The sequence below is a fragment of the Lagopus muta genome, chromosome 6, assembly GCF_023343835.1.
Source record: "Lagopus muta isolate bLagMut1 chromosome 6, bLagMut1 primary, whole genome shotgun sequence".
Taxonomy (NCBI): Eukaryota; Metazoa; Chordata; class Aves; order Galliformes; family Phasianidae; genus Lagopus; species Lagopus muta.
Genome location: NC_064438.1, coordinates 1551528 through 1568746, shown reverse-complemented (window position 1 = coordinate 1568746; position 17219 = coordinate 1551528). Strand labels below are relative to the sequence as shown.

Here is a 17219-nt window from a genome sequence, read left to right as displayed (position 1 = left end):
ACTTCTCCAGCAGAAATCAGTGAACTAATATTTTTCCAGACTATTTCAACAATGCACTTATTTCTAACATTGGAGTCGGACACAAAATTAAGAAGATAAAGATGAAATCATGAATGAGGTCTGAGCAGGAAAACGGGCATGAGTGAATTTATTTGAAAACTAAGGCAGCAGCATCAGAACTAAATGTATATTTCATGTCACGTGGCGTGGGGCTTGACTCATACTTTGTTCAAAGCAATTATAAAAGACAGAAACCTGATTTCCAGTGAAGTTTCTGGAAGTTCCACCAAAAAACATCAGCGAACAAGGTTTCTATTCACTGCTTTGACTTTCATTACCATAAGTTTACAAACAGAAAATCAGATAAACACAAGTAGTGCTGTTTGTCTGAGTCTGCAAGGAGGCTGAAACACAGCTGTATGAAAGTGTGTGCATAGGAATTGCCTGTTACACCTGAAAATTAATTATAACACTATCACTTTATCACAAATAATTTCAAGGTAAATATAATGAGCTTGTGCTTATTCACCTCTGAAGGTAGTGCATGCTTCCAAAACAGAGAAGGGATGGTTCCAGAACTTGCAAGAATGACTCAGAAGTGAAAAGATCCATAGTGTAACCTCTTCCAGAAATTTCTAACACCCAAACTGACTTTTAGTCAATCACAATGAGTAGCAAATCCAATTAATTTTGCATAAGCAATACCTGTTCCATAAAAATCAGCTTTTTATCCATAACGCTATTTGCTTCATTCCACGCTTTTATGTTTCCAGATTTGTAACCTCAAACTTGTACTTTTTTTTTTTTTAAACTTTTTCACATTCTTTTCACCTCCTTTAAAAAATTCAAGATATAAACAATATTGAAGTTATTAAGCATTCACTGAAGTAGAAAAATGTGTAGAAAGGGAAGAATGAGGTTGAATAGCAAAGAAGCCATTTCAAAAGATTATACTTTTACTAAAATAGTCCTTACATTTATTGCTCTGGGTATTTGATTTGTAATTTCAGACTATACACTCCAGATTAAAAAAAAAACAAACACAAAACACTGTTGCTAGCTTAGGAGCAGTTAAGTTGTTCACATTTGGAACTGATGTAGATGTGCAAGAGTAATAATTTTAAATGAAGAGCTAGTTGTGACTGATGACTAGACTGGACTAGACATTAAGATATCAGCCAACAGTTATACAGTGTGTTGAAGTACCATTTTTAGCCTTTTGTCCTTTTGGTTACTCACTCAAAGGCGGCACACATCTGAAATAATATCCTTTTGGCACAAAAATAATAATAATATTCACAGCGAGTTAATAAAATACTTCCCAATTCCACAAGACTGCTCTGATGATATGGCTTTATACAAACAAAACACACAGTAAGGCAAAAAGAATCTAGAGGCAAAAGTTCCCAAAGATTTGCAAATCTACTCTTAAGTGTTGCATAGCAAATTCAACATTATAGTTGATAGAGATCACAAACACTGCAAACACTGACTGCAAAGTAGGATGATGAAGTTCAGCAATAGTGTGTTACCCACAGCAAAAGACAAAGGTTAACCCTTTGAAAGGAAGCGTATGAGGTATCTAAGTAAGGTTTAAGAACGACTCACCATGATGTGTGTGTCTCAGGAGCTAGGGATAATATTATGAGATTCTTAGGGAAATTATGAGAGAGAGCATTAAGACAAAGTCCTTGATCAGAAAATGAAACAGACTATTGTACAATCAATGAATATACAGATGGTACAGGAGTTTGTCTGATGCAATTATGATACCAGAGCAAGGAAAAGAGAACACGTACCCTATCCTGGGCTCACGTAATAAACTCCAGTGGAGTAGCTCTCCAGAAGAGATCCTTCCCCACTGGCAGTCAGTTCTTAAGTGGGTCTAGCACAGCTGAATTGCCTTCACCTGTGCTCTTGTGGCTGACTCAGTGCCCACCTCAGGTGATCAATCAGTGATTTGGGCCGTGATTCAGCAGCCCCATACAACTGTAAAGGAAGGAAACCTTCCTCATTGATGAATTTGAGTTAATAGCACATGAAAAAGATCGAATTTTCTGGAAGAAAATATTTCATTACAGTATAATTTTACACTCTTCTGGGAAAAAAAAAAAAAAAAAAAAAAAAAAAAAAAGAGAAATTTTCCCAAAAAACAAAATCCAGAGATTTCAAATTCCACAAAAAGCAAGCAGAGTGGGAGCAGCTAGTTAAGTGAATGGAAAATCATCCTTGGGTACTTTGGAATCTTCACAAGAGGATTTCAAAAAATAGAAACAAATATCCCAACATTCAGTTCATTAACTTTCTTCTTAAGCTCATGATGTTACACTGAGCCATTTTTTACATCAATTTATCGTAGCAAATAGCCTAGAACAATAAAAGGATCTTTTGAGTGTCTGGTGTTTTTTTTTTCAAAAGTGACAGTATCAAAAATCAGTAATACCTTTTCCATTACTGGAAAAGCTTTTCAGTGTGATCAAAATATGAGATTTTTTTTAAATCAAACTCATTTGACATCAGGCCTTTTCTGAAGGTACTTCTAATCTGTGCTCTACACTGTCACACTAGACGGAGGCAACAAGACTGTGCTACCATACACTTCTTCACTGTTTCCATCACATAACAATCTGTCCATGGCAACTGGCACGGACCAACTGAACATGTGGTTTAAGCACGGAAACTGAATGATGGAGAAAATGAGGTTTCCTGTGTTTTTTAAATTATGGCAGTGTATTTCTACTCAAACAAAAACTAATCTAACAGCTGCTGTACACTTTTGTTTACATGCTGTATGTCAAATTACATTGTCCCTAAGGTACTTATGAGAGACGCTCTAGCAGTCATTCTCTTAAATACTGATGCCTATCCGAATTTGGATTTTTCCACCATTGAACAGAATGACAAGCACACGATTGCTGTACTTAAAGCAATCTTTCACAGCTGCTTTGCTTTTTCAGTGATCCTATTAAATTGACGGCATATGCCTGTGGGGTCTACAATGTTACAATTCTGCTGAACAAGATGTGGATTGTACAATACAAATCTGTGCAACAGAACTTGGCTTTATTTTGCAAACCATTTCCCAAGTCATCCCTCTATTTTTAACTGGAGCAAAATTTAGTTTGCAAACTTACCTCTATCTGTGACCTTTACAGACCACCTGGTTATATTAATTGTTTAGAAGTGCAAACTCTGACTCGCAGCGGTTAGTAGGCATGAAAACCTATGAAGTCTCTTCAGTTCCTAAAATGAGCATGAGTCATGTCTTTTCTTGAACTGAACGAAGTAGCTGTGCATTAAATATGCTGGCACATCTTCTGCTTGAGCAAGTGGACCGAAATGGTGTGAATTGTTAATGCCTTGCTGCTTTGGTTCAAGGCTTGTGATTGATCATTTGTAACTATATCTACTCCTTGTTCCATGAAATCAAGTATGGAGTAATGGGTTCATCAGATTTTTGGGTTAAATTGAGAGTGAAGAGGTACTGTGTGTGGAAATAAGAGTTGCCATGTTCAGGGCTGGCCTTGTAACAGCATGGAATCTAAAGGCGATATTCAAAACCACTTCACTCATCATACGCTTACTGATTCTGAATAGGGTCCATTTGCAGGGGACATTTGGTAGTTTTCCAATACACTTTATGCCTCTCTCCTCTCTTCAGTTCTACCACCCTGCACATCTTTTTTTTTTCCCCTCTCTCTTTTTTAACTACGATAGTTTATAACAAGTCAGCATAGAAAATTAATAGATTCAAATAACTTACAATGCAAAAGTAAAAATAGCCTAGGAATGAAGCGACTGTCCTCTTAATTAATGATACTACCCAAATGTTAAGTCATTTGCTTGACTCAGATTAATAAGAACTCAGCAAAGTTTTACTTAAAATACAGAGTAATAATCTCATGATTTTAAAAATAAAGAATAGGTAATTGGATTTCCAGGCAGAAGAAGAGAGTTATAATAGTCTCAATGTTAGTTCTCCATCCACTCACCTGCAAGAATGACACGTTTCCAGACACTATCATGTGGCTTGTGACTTTACAAACAGCTGAGTATGGGACCACTGCAAACCCAGGCCAACAACAACCAGAAGTGACAAATTGTGATGGCCTGCAGGAGAAAAATCACATTACAGTATCTCCAACAGAACAAGAAAGGTAATGTACATCAGAATCATGCTTACAGTGTTCTGTTTCTGTAACAGAAGCCTCAGTATATATACTGTACTATATTACCTCCTCTGTTTATATTTCATTCAATCAGAATAAATTATACCAACTTTTTTCCATTGATTGAATTAATGATTCTAGTCACATACAGCTTGCAACTAGGTTTTTCCATCTGCTCTTGTGCTGAAGTTCAGAGACAAAACTAAAAACTGGACTAATTTAAGAGAAATGCATAAAAATAATTGCTAAAGAAGTGCACTGCTTTTATAAATCTGTGCATATATTTGATGATTATAGCCACTAAAACAGAGATACATTAGTTCAGTGCAATTTCATCCAAGTCATATGTGATTTTTGATTTCTTTTTGCTTAATATCTATTCAGATGAACGTGAGTAAGTCTACAACAATCTAGCTGATGCACAAATTTTTGGATTAAGATCTTTTGAGAGGCCTCAGTTCAACACAACATTCCGGAGGAACTCAGGAAACAATCCTGAATGGATTGAATGGCTGGAACAATACATACTGCCAGAATTTATGGCGAAGGTAGACAGAGATCCTGGTGAAAATGAGAGAGAAAACTTGTAGCTGTGGCCTAGCAAATCTTTCTTTTATTCAAGCAAAATCTTACTCCTAGTGGACTACAGTTATAAAAAAAAGCTTTTTAAGAAGGGATATATTCAGTTTTCATATCATGCCATGCAATTCCAGATACTGTTCAGAGTTATTAACTAAGAGTAAAAAGTGCTTCGTTCAGCCAGATAAGCATGCTGTAAGATAGTATGCCAGAAAGAGGAAAAAAAAAACTGATCTCATATCATTTTTATGCACTCTAAATTACTTAGTCAGGTAAAGATGCCTTATGATGGAACTTAATACTGTGTCAGTGCTCTTCTAACTACAGCCCACCATGTCAGCAGCTACACATTTGACAGACCTGTTCAACAATCTTTTTATTTTGCCTCCTTGTAGTGAGCCTTCTACACAGGTATAGTAAATAAGGTAAATATTTTGTAAATTTTGTAAATAAGGTATTTACAAAAGGGCTATATTCTGCATGTCAAATAAATTCTATAGATTCACCTGTGCCTTCTAATGGAGTTTCAGAACTTTACAAAGGTAAGTGGAACTTAGAACTGAGCACTGAGTTCTATTTAAATATTAAATTTTAATGTAAAATATATACCTCTTCTGTTAGTATTAAATAACACGGATGATTATATGCAATAATATATTGCACATTTACTGATAGACATTATCTACTATAATACATATACAATGTAGGGCTTATATAACATTACATTACATCATATATAGTGCTTTAAATTGGTTTGACTAGACTAGCTAATAAGAAATCAATTAAAATATATTCTTCTAGTAACTGGAAACAGAAACATGAGGAGAAAAGTAATATTTTTATATCCCTGTGAGAACGTGAAAGATACAAACTCCACAGAGATGTGCTTCTAAATTCATAATTATGATCTTAGCCAGATAAAGAAGAAAAACATTACTCAAGCTATGGGATCCATCCCAGTGTACTTCTGGATCTATCCAACAAGACACATCTACTGAATTCCACATCTTAGGACAAAAATGTCAGACAGAAATTGAAATTAAATGTAGGATGAAGTGCAGAAAACAAACTGACTCTTGCTGCACCTTACTACTGCATTTTTTAGTTCACATTAAGGGCACCAACCTACAGAAAGGACATAAGAAATAATGCCAGATTCACTTTTCTAAGTTCTAGCTGTGGTAAAGCAAAAACCTGTCCTAAAAATTCTACTTACCACTTATAATATTGCCAGTGATTTCTCCACATATATCATGGTACTATCTTACTGGACAATTAAAATTCATCCTCAGTTTTCAATCACTTAAAAACTTAGGAAAAAAAAAATGGTGTTACTGCAAATAATTCAGATTGAGTTAACTAAAAATTTATTAAGAAAAATGATTAATTCTTCATCACAGTATGAAGATGTTCTAGATACGTTCTAAACTGCTACAGCTTAAATATTAATCACTTGGAGAACAAATGTCTTTGGAGGACAGTTTATAATCCACATAAAATTCAGTGTGCAGATGTTGATTCCTTTGATTTCCAGTAATGATTATGTATACAAAAATATGAATGTGTATATGTAAATTTCTGAGCAACACATTAAATCAAATATTTCCAGTTCTCCTTGGGAAAAAAAGTAACAGTTACTTTTATAACAGCTCCAGAAGTTAAAACAAAATGTTAAGTGTTTTTTATGAAGTGAAATAGTAGGAAATGAGCAGGAAAAACTAAACTCATCTCTGATACTTGACAGATACATGTTACAGGATATGGACAGAAATTATTGTTATTAATTTCTAATTAGCTTGGCTATGCAAAAAGATGAAAACCCTGTGTAGTTATTTAAAACATGCCGTTCACAGACCGTTTACAATCACGGTAGAAATACAGTATCTTAAAAGTTACTTCAGAAAGGTGACAAGAGAAAAAGGCTTCCTAGCAGTGCAAAGTGTGTGGTCTGCTACTGCACATGGTAACACTAGGTGCTGCAGGAAAAAAAACAGGCTGCATGTCCCTACTACACCTTTATGTTAGCTTTCTATTTTGAACAGAGCATGCACAGTTTCAATAAAATGATATGCTAATCTCTAGAAATGTAACAATTGCTTAATTTGAACATCCATGTTCTGTTTTTTCCTACTGATGTGTCAGAGCTATAGCTTTAGAGAGAGGTCTCACACTATCAAGATTTTATGTGGAACCAGATTTTCAGATTGAATAGCATGAAGTTGCAAGGCTCAGCCACCTTAGACGTGTACTTCAGCCTTGTAAGTACTATTTCTTCACTACATGTTCTTCAAAATATTTGTATTGATTACTTAGATTGTCTTTGTTTAGACTGTACAGAAATCACAATACTGGAGAATGCGCACAATAGCAGCTTTTATATTGTGGGATACTAATGCAAATGTTATGAAAGAGGTGAATCAACACTATTGGCACCACGACTAAAGCAGAAACTGTCACCGAAAGAGTGCTAGTGAAAAAATGTCAAGAATAAGGTCTAAGATAAATAGCAAACATATTACATTTTGATGACAGAAGTGACAATACTTTGACCAAGAGAAATTCATTGTTAATGAAAATCCTAATGACATTATTCATCTATCATTCCTATTTCGGGTGAGACAGTTGAATATCCTAAACTGCCTGTTTCAAGATGCTTATAAACACAAAAGCAAAGTAATACATAAAATTGTATCGGTCTAGTAAATGCTAAGAGAAATTTGTTCAGTTATAAAATCCCACATTCAACTGCAGTAAGAAATGTTCAAATGTAGAAAATATATTTATTACCTCAACAAAATCTACACAGGTGTAACTGCACATCAAACTTAGGAGTGATACCAGCTCTTCAAACAAAAATTGTGGTTTAAAATAAGACAAAGAAAATACGCCGTGAATAAAGCTTTGTGTTTCTCAGCCATTTTTTCTTTCAGTTTTTCAATTTGAAATTTAATTTCAGTGTTTTTAATGCTATTTTAACATGCACAAACATGGAACTTTTCTGAAGGTGTTGCATATCACTACAGTTTGCTAAAATTCAGCACGTTTTCTCCCTGTTGCTCGTTTTCCTACAAATTTGTCTTTTTTCGGCCCAAATGCCATATTTCTGATGCAGTTCTAATATAACTCAGAACTCATGTTTTGGTAAAGGAGGAGATAGGAAAACATGGCACAATTTCTTTCAGTGGACTCAAGGTCCTCCAGTAGTTGTAGTTTCCGACTCCTTGCAACTAACGGCCCTTAGCTTTCCAGGCAGATGCGTAGCTGAAAATGCTCATCTCAAATAGATTTGGTAAAACCAGATTCTAGTCCAGTCAGAACAAAACAGAATCTGAACCTGTACTCAAGTCTCCCATTTCAAATTCTAGTCTGTCTTTAAAAAGAAATTAAAAAAAAACATTTGAGAAGGTGAAAAGACTCACTAAGACTATTTTAGAATTTTTCTCATCTTAGAACAGAAAAATTGTTTCATACCATTTCAAACATGCAATGGATACAAAAAAAATCTCTCTCTCCTTTCAAATTTTATAAACACAGCTATTAGTATTTCCAGATTTAACTGCATAATGATGTGCATCTTTAGCATGAAATACATTCATCTTTCACTGAAGAATCAGATGCTTGTATAAAATGCAGATGTGAATTGCATGTAAAGATATAGCTTTGGCTTCAGTTCTTTCCCAGCACTGAGAAGTACAGACTAGAATTTTCCAAAGAATTTTTGTCTTTCAGAGAAGATGCAAAGGCATTTTGGGGCTGTGCAGAGATCAAGGTTCTAGAAACTGTACCCAATTAAAACTGACAATTTTAACTGGTTTATCTTTTACCTACATCAGCTCCCCTATGTGGTTCACCGAATGAAGGAACAAAACCCTTATGCTCTCCACGGAGCTGCAGAAGGTCTACAGTGACTGGATAAAAATGGTGGAGGCCAAGTCAGCTTCTTTTAACAACAGTGCTGTAGTACACTGACTTGAAATGTGCTCAAAACTATAGCCTCAGTTGCTTTTGGATACCCATTACATGAAGTATAAGGCCTCGTAGATCACAGTTCAATAAATAATGGTCTAGATCAAAAACATCCCCATGGAAAAAAGACAAAGATTGATTAACACTTTATCAAGCTACTGATTTGTTGTGATGTTTAAAAATCACTGGTGAATCTTTTTGCTCCCGTGTACAGGAGTGTGTACAAGTTTGATCTGTGTATTTTAATCATACTTATCACAATGAATGTAGAAGTGTTATTATTCAACCTTCTAGGCTTACCTGAAAAGAGTGTATCACTCAAAACCCTATTGAATTACCAAAGAATGTTATAGATGAAAAAAAAATTGCATAGAGCATAACTTTAAGATACTTTGTTATATGGTTACCGCGTGATATATTTCAAGACAGATATTCTAGCTACAGAACATTTATAATTAAATGCCTAGCCTAATCAAACTTGACTGTATTTTCAAACATATAACCCATGCCTCAGATAAACTTAGAAATAATATTCCTTGGTAATAAATGCTCAGATACACATATTGTTAGAACACACAAAAATAGGCATAATCATAAGCAAGGCTGATAACTGGGTAAAGAAATGTAGGTTAAAGAGCAGGGGGGCTATCAGGGAAGAAAGTTCACTGAGGAAACTTTACCTTACCTTCCTTATGTAATACGAGCATAAACATAACCCCAGTTATGTTGAATTCCAAGGCTTTGTAATTCAAGAGTTGTTTTTTGTTTTGTTTTAAAGAATAAACTATAGTTACAAGAAAACACTAAACCAGTGGTAGCAATGAAGGTGATTTGGAGATGCATTCAGACATGCTAATAAACAAAGGTTACCTTTTCAATTTGATTTCGTGATGCAATAGTCTCAGAATTATCCTGCCCTATCCAGTCCTTCAGTACTATAAATCTGTCAGAATTCTTGTCAACCATTTTCTACGTGCGGCTGGAAATGACACCTTCATTTTCTTTTTGTTGAAACCATTGTGAAGAACCAGGCCACTATCCGAGTTACTTTCCTCATTAATGACAGATGGTCTGAAAGAAAAAAAAAGATAAGCAAAGTCAATATTTGGCTTCAAAATTAAAAATGGACATATCATGCTCCCCTTTCCATATTATCTTAAAAATACACACTGGCCTGTCTTCCCTTAGATGCTGGTATTTTCTGAAATGCTACCACCGGCTTCTTACTAACCGTGACATAAGCTGTAGCAAGCTGTCTGCAGTGATAGCCTGCATAAATCATCATTCCTGAAGGGAACAGATGTTCAGGGTATGAAAGAGTAATACCACAATTTAGTCATAATTAAAATTCACCTTAGCATGCCTCTTTCAGTGAGCAGAGAGGAACATTTCACTTCTCACCTACAAAAATGAAATGCCTCTCATTTCCTCTGCTTCGGAAAAATTAAGCCTGACCCTCTCATACATCACTTGAATTTCATATCTGACACTGCATCATACAGATGACACCTTTATCTCACATCAACTGTTTGTTTCTCTTTTTTCTAAACACTAGAAATTGACCTCTAAGGGGTCTAGTGCTGTGCAAATTGCACTTACAATTAAATCTTTAAAGAATATCATTGCACATTGCACCAAAATATGAAGCATCTAGCAATACTGCAGCAATAAACATTTTACTGATAATAATGCATTCAAAACTTAAGAACTAGTGGCCTTTAAAGATTATTTAATAATCTAAGTTCACTAAAATTAATGGCAATGAGATGATTAACTCAGTTAAAAATTTGATCCTTAGTTTTGTAATTGCAATTGACATGAATGGAATGTATCCGTGTTCAAAAATGTAAGCCTCATACTGCTGTTATTACAGTTGGACTATGTAGGTGCATGACAGTTCTTTTGAAAAACTGTTTCTGTTCACAAATCTTTATATCATGAGGCTACTTTCTTTGTATCATGAGGCTACTTTTTTTATTAAATACAGATCATATGTTGATTACATTAATAGATATGGATTCTCCAAGCCACAGAAATATAAGCAGCCCAGATTTCACGATGATTTGCTGGTTTAAGACAGAACACAATTTAACTGTTCCACCAACACTGAGATAGGCAATGAATGTAAAAAAAAAAAAACAAAAAACAAAAAACTAAACCATGGATTATTTTATTTATTAAATCTCCTCTGTGACTGTCAACATATGAAACTTCACAGTGGATTCTAAAGTCAATGGATCAGATCCTCAGTGCAAATTAGATAACATTACTAAACTGAGTTCTGGTACAGCCATTTACCATGACTGAGGATGTTATTCACAAAACTATTAAGCCAGTGGGGTCATTTTGTAACCAAAGTTATTTCTCAATATGGAAATAAGTTTTATTTTGAGGCATTTACAAACTAGTGAAGTATGTTTCCCTCCACAAGGATGCACCTATGTTAACTTCCTAATTTAAGCAAATACTGAGGAGCTTATAGCTTTCACTTAACGTACTTCGATTCACATCACAGAAATGTTTCAGAGTATGCAAACAGATTTGGGTGAGTAAACAATTTACTCTAAACAGTTCCATAAGCCCATTGCATAGACAAGAGCTAGCCCAGAGTAAAACCTCTTAAAATTTGTGTAGTGTGGATTTAAGTTACTTTGTACTAATTGCTTTGTTTCACGGATCTGATTCTTATGTGCTGTACTTGCTAACACAGGTACAACATAGAAATAATTTTCCTGATTTTTTTCTCCAGAGCACTTCTTTTTCCTTGTAAATTTGCAAATTTTGTCCTATCTTTAACTTTCAAGCAGCACAGATACATTTACAGTTGTCTGGAATGTGTTCTGTAGCCACTGTGAAATCCAATTGGCATGGGCACATTATATTAATTTGTTAGAAATCAGCTGCTAAAATTCAAAGCATTCCCATTGTCACTGATCAGGTTTCAGCATCAAAGGACTTTGGCATCACCAGTAGTAGTAAGTAGGCTGACTCCAAATAGTATCTTACTCAGCACATACAAAACTAGAACATCGAGTGGAATGCAGACAAACAGCACTGGTTCTTGTCTCTAATGGCTAAATTAACAAGGCTGGATTGAGAAATGCAGAGACTTCACTGAATGCAATTAACAACCTCCTGCGTTTAAGTCGTTACTAAACAACTAGAAAGTGTTCATGATTACAGATTTATTATTCATGGAAGAAGCACGATGGGTTTTTTTGCTACTTCCATCTTAGAAAAGGGAATCCTGAAAAGTTGCACACAATCAAAAAAAGTGTCAACTAAATATGTTTTTAAAATCACATGCTGAAGCATCACAGGACATCAACCACTAATAGAAAGTTACTTTTAAGTCCATGAATAACAGTTTACGAAGATATTTTTCCTATGAACATTATTTTTGTAAAAAGATTGTTTTGGTTAATTAGGTAGAACACCGTTTTCCCTCAGCATATAGGATGGCCTGACATTTCTTGGCACCTCTATCATTACAGGTTCCAAGTGGCATGTGACTGCAGTAATGAAGATGCATCTCAAAATTAACACAAACAGCAAATCTTGAATCACATACACTTGACCTATCCAGAAAACAGAGATCTTTTAATAAAGAGATGGTTAAAAGACCAGTTTACCTACTGGTAGAAAAATATGTCTACTAACATTGGAAAACAGATCTTAAGACCTCAACAAATCGACATGAGTGAGTTAAAAGGTGGATTGATTGTCATCCACAAATTTTTCAAATCGAATTATTTTCAGAGAAGCTTCAGAAGGCTTAGCCTTGGATGAGGGAGCTCTAAGGTGCAATAATAAAACCTAATCTAAGTCTATGCTGTGATACTGGATAGGATAGCAATGAATTCATTTTATTGGACAAATATTATGTGCTATTTCTCATACAAGGAAGTGTTTCTGTTTGGCTAAGGTTAACCGTAAAAGAAAGTTTTTCTGTTTAGGGATCAACATTAATAAGTGGAGTTTGACTTCTTCCTGAGCAGACTGATACTTGGAAAAGAACCGGCAGCTGATTGAAATTGTAACGAAAGATGACAGAAGGTGAAACCTACAGACTGCTTGGCCTTGAACGATAAGAGCAAGTAGATGCCCTAAGGCAAATTTAGGAAGATTACTGCTGCCTAAGCCAAAGAATGTGATGAAGATACATTCTGCCTACCCTTTAAGGTTATATCTAAAATACCCCTTGGGGCTGGTGGGAGAATTACTCTGGAAGTCAAGCTTGTCTATGCTCTACAGTATAAGCCTGCAAGGAGGCTTCAAACATAACAGGAATAAGCCTTCTAAGATACGAATGGACAAAAAATGCTAAGCATGACTACTGTTCCTAGCCAGGGCTGAACAAGATGTCAGTGAGTCTGTTGCACACAAAGAGCATAGGCACTACAAGGCAGTGAGGACGCTTTCACTGGTTCAGAGCAATGTAGACATAAAATCAGTCACTTGAGCGTCTTTGTGTTCCCTTATTTAAAGTAACAAATTACTTTTGCTACCTGAAATTATCTGAACATTAATGCAGCTGCACATCCTTATGCTGCCATGATCCTTCCTGATTTGAGAAGTGTGACATTTGTCTTCTTGGGTTCACAAATCGGGAATCCTCTAGCAAGACATATGAGGACTGCTCTGAAAATAATACCTCCTATTTCATTACGTTGGCCCAAAACATCAGTGGTGGTACAGCAGTAGAGGTTCAATCACTAATATTCCATCACATTTTGTTGTATGCAAAAAATGGCAGCAATGGGGCAGTCTGACAAAACGGCATCTGACACAGAAGTGCAGATGAAGCAAAGGTGTAGAACTGAATTCCTTTGTGCAGAAATACACAATAATGCCAGGCACCATATCAGTTTGAAGACTGTGGAATACATAGCCTATCTTGGCCGGACTGCCTTACAACACTCCCCAAATGGTCCAGATTTAGCATTTTTTGACTTCCATCTGTTCAAGCCAATGAAAGATGGACTGCACGGGCAACATTTTCCTAGCAACAATGATATCGTATCAGCTGCTAAACACTGGGTCACCCCCAATGGTACAGACTTGTATGAGCGAGGCATGCACACTCCTCTTCAACACTGGTGAAAATGCACAGCTAATGGAGCTGACAATGTTGAAAAATAGTGCTCTGTAGCTGAGAATGTGCTTTATCAAAAAGTGTTGTCATTTCCACGGAAACAAATAGGAGGAATTACTTTCAGAGCAACCTACATAGAAAAGAGAGAGAGACTCTCATAGAGGCACAGTGAAAGGACATGATAAAGCAGTCACAGATGCAGCATGGGAAATTTAACTCAATATAAGGGGAAAAAGAATCATAGTAATTGTTTGGTATTGTGCTTAATGTTAGTTGTTGAAATGTCTAAACAAGATCAGCAATACTACTAAAAACTTTGGTACAAAAAGTGAAGATTAACTCAGCAAACTGAAATTACTGTTCGACCTGCGGATAAGTAGAGTGCATTGCCTAAGGGGAAGTAACTGTCTCAAAACACATGGCAACTTTGGTACTGCTAGTGCTAATTAAAGTGGTTGTAAATTCTCTTAAAATCATCTAAAAATGTCAGAATTACAGTTCACATCCCTATTTCATGTAATCCCTTCCTGCAGTAAAAGGATTCTTAGAGATATGATGACATAGGAGTTTGCTAATAAGGTTGAAGAACATGGCTTACAGAATTACAAATACAGATTCACAAAGCATTTACATTTAAATTTGAAATTCCCCATCTAAATACTGAACTGATGATTCATGATCTAAGTCTAGGTAATGTATAAACATTAAATAAATTTTTCAATACAAGAAACATTTCAAGATATAGTAACTCAGTTTCTTTGTTTTCCCATCATCTATGTCCTTCATTCTTGACTGTTTTACATCATCACTGCATAAAAAGATTTACAGAGCTATAAGAAACTTTATTTAAATGATAATAAAAAGAAATAGACTTCCAGGCTAAAAGGAAGTACCAAATGTAATACACTGATTCAGTATTGATATGTACTGTGTTATTTATATGTACACCCACAACTAATTTCTTTCCCTTTTCTCATATCCTGCCAGAAATAAATTCCAACTTTGATGACCTCAAAATTTAATCTCCAAAAAAATACTTGTTCCTATTAATCACAGGACAAAATTTCCCCAGTTAATACTTGTTAATAACGATTCCAAAAACAGAGCAATGCATTTTATAGGGAGCAACACAGTAATGCAGAAATGAATCTGATCTTTTTTATGTATAATGTAACAAATTACAAACTTCTCTAAAATATATTTATGAAACAAGTGAAAATGTCCAAGTGTTCTAAAGTATGAATGTTCTAGTAGTAACAACACAGAATGTTGCATTCAATTATGTCTTTTGCTCAAGTCACAGAAGCCTCTGCATTTGGGAAATACATTATGCCCAGGTCACATTCCTGGGTTTAGATAAGTTTACAGTCACTCCCTTTTAAATACTTCAGAATTTTTTGTTTCTGCGTGTTCAGAAGTGTCATTAACTGCCATAGGCACAATGGCTATATTTAACTAATAATGACAGCTGTTGTCATTAGATTTTAAACTCATTAACACTAGTCTGACATATTATTTGAAGTATGTCTTAATTCTAAATTTGATTAAAATTATAAACATCCCATCTTTTCTGTCAATCAAAATATTTCATCCCCCTGCCCTGAAGTTTTCCATGAGCTTTTCAAGACAAAAGTCATGGTATTAGCATCCATTAAAACTAAAGAGGACCCCCAGCTTGTGAAAATACTCCTATACATTTGTCCCAAAGCACAAACATAGGTTTAGCTTCATCAATGAATGATGAAAGTTTCCCGTGATGGTTTAAGTGACAGAAATCACACACTGCTTTACAAAAAAAAACATATTACATATTCTTAAAAAAGCAAATAAATGAAAAATGAAGGTACATTTTGCGTTGGGAAATAATTGAAAATGTATACATGATTAGCCATTGTAATTTCTAATATTAACCAAACAACTTAAACAGGGAATCAATACTAAAATTTAAGCAAAGTTTCCTATGATTACAATCAAGTAATTCAGCAGCAATGAAGATGGTGTCAATAAATCCAAAATATGATGTTGGCAGTTTAAAATAAATAGTTTTTTGGGTTTTGCCATTTCATATGAATTTCTCCGTTATTTGCATTCAAATCTGAACTTACTGCATCAACAGTGAGAAAAACACATAGAGCCTAGATGAAAGGGGAAGGCTAAGGTTACGACTTCACATCTCAGCCCAAAATTCAGCTGATAGGTTGACACTTACAATGCGAACATTTTTCTTCTATTTGGCAGGGAAAAGAGAGAGAGCGTCTGTCGAACTTCTAGATTTCTCAGATCTAGAACAATAAGACCGTCTGCTTGTGGACTGGGAAAGACTTCTCCATTCTGCACAGCTAGTAAGCAAATTTTGTTTTGGAGGATTTTATACCAAGGTTCAGAGATTTAAGTATAGAAAACGCCACAAAGATTTCTCTTACTTCTTTAAGGAACTACCAAGATTAGTGCACAGGAAACAGAAGCCGATGTCTAGGAAATAAAGTTAAAGCTAGACAACATACATTTACTACGGTTACTGAACCATCAATATGACTGCATGTCTACATAGACTTTTTTTTAATAAAAATCTGCTGTGAAAGTGATAGAGGGAACACTACATGCATTTTTCCTTTTGGTGTCAAAAGCTGCAGCAGTCTGCTAATTTGTCTGCTAATCTAAAGGAGGAAAATGTGGGATCATACCATTAGATTCCTGAAAATGAAACACTAAAGAGTTCAATGCCATTGAGTGGATAGAAAGGAAACTTTAGAATCATGAAGAGTTCCGAAACAGCTCTGAACTGGATGCTTCACATTTCAAATATATAATCACAACAGGAAAGGGCTGTAAAAATCTGCAGAAATCATTTGAATATAGTTTTTCAATGATAAAATAATGAAGTAGGTTATCTGTCAGAAACAAAATCTAAAATATAATCCACTATACTTGCATCTCTCTCAACAATGAAGGGCTTTATTATTCTAACTTTCAGGATATGATTAAGCTACTGTCTAACTAAAGACTTACATATGGCCATGTTTTCTGCAATAGCAGAAGTGATAAAATGCACAAACATTTTATGAAACAGCAATAGCTAATTGATTATTTTCTTATGCAAGGTAGCTATTGTTACCAGAAGTCAATTAAGCAGAAAGAACTTATCGTCACTTTAGGTTCATAACTAACAAAGAAAAATATGAAGCAGTATACTGGACACCTGAAATTCAATTGCAAAGACGCAAGGGGGCTACGACAAAAGCTGACAAAAGAAACAAGAGGTATTGGAAAGAATAAATAAGAATATCTAATATTTTTTAAAGTTCAGCAACTGTTACACGTACAAATGCCTTCAAACAAACACATGTATTTGATCTCCAATATATTTCCAATGAACCATCATTACACAGAAACACAGATTTTCATATGTA

General features: G+C 35.0%; 1 long non-coding RNA gene across 1 annotated transcript in view; it reads right to left on the bottom strand.

Moving 5' to 3' along the window:
- The window catches only part of LOC125695515 (uncharacterized), a 175238-nt gene that overhangs the window by 138085 nt on the left and 19934 nt on the right, over window positions 1-17219 (bottom strand). Inside the window, exons 2-4 of the long non-coding RNA XR_007377977.1 lie at window positions 9585-9785; window positions 5965-6058; window positions 3993-4110 (exon numbers count right to left, since the gene is read on the bottom strand). This is a non-coding gene — a long non-coding RNA (uncharacterized LOC125695515). The remainder of the gene's footprint in view (window positions 1-3992; window positions 4111-5964; window positions 6059-9584; window positions 9786-17219) is intronic.